Source organism: Fulmarus glacialis, unplaced genomic scaffold, assembly GCF_000690835.1.
Source record: "Fulmarus glacialis isolate BGI_N327 unplaced genomic scaffold, ASM69083v1 scaffold16968, whole genome shotgun sequence".
Taxonomy (NCBI): Eukaryota; Metazoa; Chordata; class Aves; order Procellariiformes; family Procellariidae; genus Fulmarus; species Fulmarus glacialis.
In genome coordinates, this window is record NW_009229100.1 from 25,704 (window position 1) to 32,002 (window position 6,299).

The following is a 6,299-nucleotide window of genomic DNA, read 5'->3' on the forward strand; positions in this document are numbered from 1 at the left end:
TACTTAAATATCTATCTTTTACTTAGCAGAAATTGAAGACTTCAGCTGTTCACTATTAAGTAGTTTAACAGCAGCACTCAACCCTGGGGAGGAAGATGAGCCAAGCTGATAGGTAACTCAGAGTAGAGTTTTCAAGAGGCTGATAAAGCTCATCAGCATCCCATAAGATCTTTAGCTTTGGACTTCGTTCATTGCATATACAAGATGAACTTCATTCCTGAACGTAACTTATCAGTACGGGCTATAGTCAAGATCTCTTTGCTAGAGTAATGCAAGCTCCTGTTAACTTATGAGCCTTGCAATACATTGGCTATGGTCCAGCAAAACCATATGTAGCATCAGAGGTCTGGCTGCTAGGCACGGCCACATACCAGAAAGCAGCAAGCCACTCCACTAATTCAAATTTGTTCTAAACATTTTGATGGAATAACTCTACCCCAGCAAGATTGTGCGACCAGGCCATCCGTCCCACACCCGCATGGAAGCCAGCCCACACCTGCATCCCCTGCTCCAAGCCATTCAGCAGAACTGCAAGTGTGTGCTGACACATGGTCCAGATGCAAATTCAAATTATTGTGGTCTGATAGCAGCTTGGATGCAAAATGGGTGATCCCAGCCATCAAGGCAGTTCAAAACTGAGTGGAACATGATTACACAAAGGTAGGGAGATCTGTCAGCTGCCTGACTCTTACCAGTCTTCTAAAAAATGGGTTGTAGCTGTCCAATACATTGATTGAACATAAAGTTAAAAGTTATTCTGGAGTTGCAGAGTAGAAAATATTTAACCAAGCTGACAGGGCACATATACAGAACTACAGAAGCCTAAACATGACACTTAAGATCAACACAGTGCCCAAAGTCATGTGGCCCCAGCCACCTACCAAAAAACCTACAGCTGTATGTTAGCTTCTATCCAAGCTTCTACATCACTAAGCATATAACAAAGCCATGAAGAATTTATTATCCCCACCTCTACTCCCCAAATCCTTGGCTGTAGGTTATGCCAAGTTGCACGTTAGTTTGCAGCAGGCACAGAGTGTCCTTTAGATGCTAGGACAAGGCACCACAAGTTTCCTATTATGTAAAGGGAAGACCATATTCAGGTCCTCAGGAGTGAAAAAAGGCTAGCATACATTATCCAAACTAAAGCACTGTGCTGCTATGAAAGCCATTCCTGAATGCTCTGGAAACAATCCCAGTTTCAGAGGAACTGAGTGCTGCTCAAATAAAGCTGAGGGCCAAGTGCTGCTTTCTCATGTAGTTCAATCAGTAAAGAAAGTACCATGCCTCCACAGAACAGAATTTAAATTTAGTGTGTATATGGGGGAAGGGTGGTCTCCAAAAGCAAACTAACTAGTTTCTGACTTAGGTAGCTGTAAGGTATTAATGTCTGGGCTTTCAAGAACCTTCACACAGGAAGTAATACTTGAAATTTAAGTGGAATCCATCAGAGCCCAACAGACCAGTCAAAGTTACAACGTACGTGGTTTTTTAACACTTCTTACTCCGATCCTTCAGAGGAGTGGTTATCCTTCTGTCAAGCCCTGAGCAAGAACAAACACCACCTATGGCACTGACTGTTCTGCCTGGGGACACTGTTCCCTCTTGGTTGAGCAGGTACTCTGGGGACAGGTCTCATTTGAGCATTGCTCAAGCCAGCCAAGTCTGAAGCCCTGATCTACGCCGGGCAGAAATGAACTCTGCCCCTCCACCCCCACCTGAACTAGGTCACTGTGTATTTATTCAACCCATATATTTATTCAAACTTCAAGTTGCATACACAAAGCAGTTTTGCTATAACTATATTCCTGCAGGCACACAAAATGTTGTTTATTGATATATGGAAAACAGCAGTGGGCTAAATAGTTAGGGATAGTTATTTTATACTGTTTTAGCAGGGAAGCAAAACACGAAAGGAGAGAGCAGCCTCTTCTGCACATCATATTGAAGATGGGATCTGAAAAGGTGAACAAGCAGCAGTTTAACTAGAAGACTCAAACACACGCAAAACAGTTATGTCTCCAGTTTCCTTGCATTACAGTCAAGGGTTACTATAAACTTTACTGTAATAAATATTAAACTTTCATACCAAGGAACTAGGGAAAAAGCCCCAAGGCTAAAAAAGTACTGAAAGACTTTCAGCTGAGATGCCTATTTGTCACCCACGTACATATACCAGAATAGGGAAAACTTTTAGACTTGAGGCCGAAACTGTCCTTTTCTGGACAACTTCATATTTTTGAGCAAGATTTAGCTTCTTCTCTAGCCTTTTATCAGCTTTAAGTGAAATGGCTTGTCTGCTGGCTTTATCTTCTTAAGTGGGATACTAGTCAGTTCTGAGAGTTGTGCTGACTTCACTAGCCACTTTGTTCCAGTTTATCTGCTAAAAACTTTCATTACCGTGTCAGGCATAGTTCAAAGTGTGGATTCCAGGTTCCCTGACAGGTGTGATGATTTTTTCCCTTCTGTGGCATGAGAGGGTAACATTTAAGATGTGCTAACATTTCATTCCTTTTCACAATTTGGCCAGTTACGGTTTTCCAGGAATTGTAATTACTCTACAGGAGGCCCACCTCTTGACAGGGAAGTTATTTGTGTTAAGCTGTTAGGACTGATGAGAAGCAGGCATCTGAGAATGCTGTACATTCCATCTGCAAGGGGATGCACAAAGATAAAAGACTTAATTTATATTCTATTTGGACATCAGTGAAATTTAGTTTGACAGCTTCCTAATTTGGCAGGAGGAGAGTATTGCCATGCATTTGTATGGCTCTTTTGGCAGCGTTACTATGCATTCAATAGTCTGAGTCTAAAAATGGACCCTATACACAGATAAAATACTGTTGTGTTTGTTTTTTTTTTAAAGATTCTTAATATATAAGCAAATGAAAGTCACTGCTACATAGCAAGATTATTATTTTTTTAAGCCCTGGCAAGTCCCATGCAGTAAGTCTCTGGAAACTTGTGACTTTTACAGCAAACTAGCTACAAAAAATAGTTTGAAGAAAGCCTCAAGTTACAGTATGACTCACTGCCATGGAAAATACTTTTCACTGGAAAACATACAAATTCTTGTTCTAGTTGAGAATTCTCTTTCCTTGCCACACCCCAAGAAGTTAAACAGTATGCTAAGAGAGACTTTGTTTTTCTATGCACAAGACCTTCTAGATGAGGAAATGTTTTCATTTTAATTTTATTTTGTTACTGGTCAGTATAAAGAGAATGCTTTATCATCACATTGCAGTGTCTATGCTTTTAAAACTTCTTTTTTTATGATCTGTATTTTGGAGATATTATACTTTACCCAGTTACCTCTTGCACTGAGTCCAATAATTGTTTTGACCAAAGTGAAATTTGCTTGTGATTTAGGCTTAGCTTCTTCAATAGATGCTATGGATTAATTTCCACTTTTCCAAATGGAGGTAGCAAAGCCCTTGAAACACAGTATTTTTAAAATAAATGTCAATGTAGTAATTATCAGTAAGACTGTATTTTGGATTCTATAATAATAGCAGTCAGTTACCATTTTACTCAGGAGGTTTGTACTAAGGAGTGTACTAACAGGCATGTAACAAAGATCTTGATTTCAAAGAAAACTGGCTATACATTCTACGAGATTTTACATTTTACAGATTTCAGTATGTTCCGTGATGGTCAGTGTGTTTACTATGCTTCCTTAGAAAGCATGGTGTACAGAACCACCAACTTTTTAAGGATGATTACTGCCTAAAAATTTACACTTAGAAAAGTTAGTGTAATTTTTTCCTGATCTTCTAGTGCAGTGATCTTAAATGGTAGTATCCACGTATGCCCTCACCACTAATGAGCATGAAGTATTCAAAGACAAGTCTCAAAACTAAACAGTTGCCATAGTAACAGTTCAGAGCAAAACACTTGGTAAACTACTCCTCCTGCACTGAGGATCTTGCAAATCTTAGCAAGTCTCTCAAGTTCCCCAGAACCTGGAACAGATTTACATCTCAGTCTGAATTAATATCTAACCGAGGCTTTTGTCCTGCTTTGACTTCGGTGTTTTCTTCTAGTTATGATCATCTTTTGATCTTTGAAACTAATTTGGATCCTTTACAGATGACAATTCTTGTTAAGATGGTGCACTTGTTCTGCTCACCTCTTAGCTGCAAAATGCTTGCTCATCAGAACAAGCGTGTCAAGGCAGCAGCTATCCTACACTATCTATACAGCACTCAGCAAAACAGATTTCATGATGTCATTTGAAACATTTTACGACTGACTACAGCCATACTAATCTCCCAATTAGCAACACTGGATTCTGCAGTGGCTCTATGGGTTGACAGCTTGCCTGAGCCTGTCCAAAGGCTGACATTACACCCAGTGTCTAAAGGAGCTTCAGTAAAGATGCTCACCGTGTTCAAACTATTCAGCAAAATCCCCAAACCAAACCCATAAATCAGCTCCAGTGTTTATTGTAATGACTTAGCTCCTTAATGTTTTAACTCTGGATTATGTATAACATTTTCATTTAGATGAAGTTTGGGAAGTAAGCAAGTGAGACTGTGATTATACTACTATCAAACTCTACGTAATCATTGACACCTAACGCAGTAGGAACCGATGTTCCAAGCAATCCTTAGGCTCTTTCGGAACAAGTACATTTTTCTAAATCCAGAAAAACAATCCAGCCTTCCCTATAAGGAAACTGTTTAGCCTTCTTTAACCATTTGGAAAGTGTGGTAAATAGCACAATGACAAATTTGTAATTATTGAAGACAAAGAAATTCCAGACCAACCCAACAAAGCAAGATGAGTAATTCAGTGCTGGAAAACAAGAACATTCCTAAATTCAATTCACTAACTGCCAAGAGAGGAGATAAAAATATTTATCTCTTCCCACACAGCATTAGCCAGCTATAACCTGGGGCAGGAAAGAGATTCCCCTATGGACACATCCCACCATTCTGATTTAACCAGAAGTATCTATTCAGCGACCATTAAGGTACTCAACCAGACAGAATACTTCAGTATACCACTTCTTTATACTTTTAATAAGCTGTACTTACACTTGAAATATACTTAAACATATATGTTTATTTCATTCTGTGCAGAGAAAAGCCAAGAATATTCTCTATCGAAAAAAAGTGTGGTGCCTTAGTAAGATCTTGTGTTTTAAATGCAAATATGGCAAATTTAGTATACCACCAGGCAAGCACGTATTACCTGAATTCATGCACTTAAAATATGGCTATGAAGTAGAGTCTCACCTATAGAACCTACCTCAACCCTACCTAAAAGATTACGTTGCTCATTAAACTGCACTCAACACTGTAGTAACAAGGACTGATAGGGAGAGCTGCAGAAACACTACTTCCATGCAGATATTAATACCACGCACATGGGTGCGTGCAGAGGGCGGAAATAACACACGAGTTGGCCCTGGCTAGTCCAAATGCCACAGGAGCCACAAAACAATAAGCCACCATAGTGCTGACATGAAGCAGGCAAATTCCATGCTCTGCCTATGAGTTTATTTCCTAACAAGATGGAGCTGTTGCAATTCATGCAAGGAAGAATACCTGCAAAAAAGAATACCCAGAGAACAGGAAGGAGACTATCACGCAAGAGATTCCCCTCCTCACTCCCTCCAACACGTGTTTATTCAGAAAGCCCAATGCTGAGAGAGGTATGATCTCTCTATAAATAGACAAGGAGCCAACAGCAGCAAGGGAAAACAACTATTTAAGATCAAGGACAAAGCTGGCTACTGCACAAACAATATGAGCTGATTATATGAAAAAGCTGAGACTGAAAAGATTCACAGCCAGAAGAGCGAGGCATAGCCTCCTGCAAGAATATCAGAGGTAAAAATACAAACCAGCTATGGTTTACTGAGAATTGCAACTAGTTTATTAAAGGACAGCAAAAGCATAGGACACCTATTCCTTGTCCTGTTTTTTCAATTTGCAATTTAAATATATACCCACTGTTGTACTAATTGTAAGGTTAAGTACGCTCTACAATAAGAAAATAGAAACCTATGAAAATAAGGCAGTCGTATAAGCTTTAGCTGTAACACTGCAAGTGTTGTTATCACAGTTAGGTTAATTACCTTTTTTTTTCTGTAAAACTCTCATATTCCTTTGAAGTTAGATTGGTTTCCATATTTTATTTCAGGTTACAGATGGTCTATGTTACAGTTCCATCTGTTGCATGGTCCCTAGGGTACATTTCCATGTCTTACTCTCTAAGACTCCTGGGCCAAAGACAGGACCTCAGAACTTTCATCCATGCATGACTTAAAAAAACAAAGTCACCAGTACAAC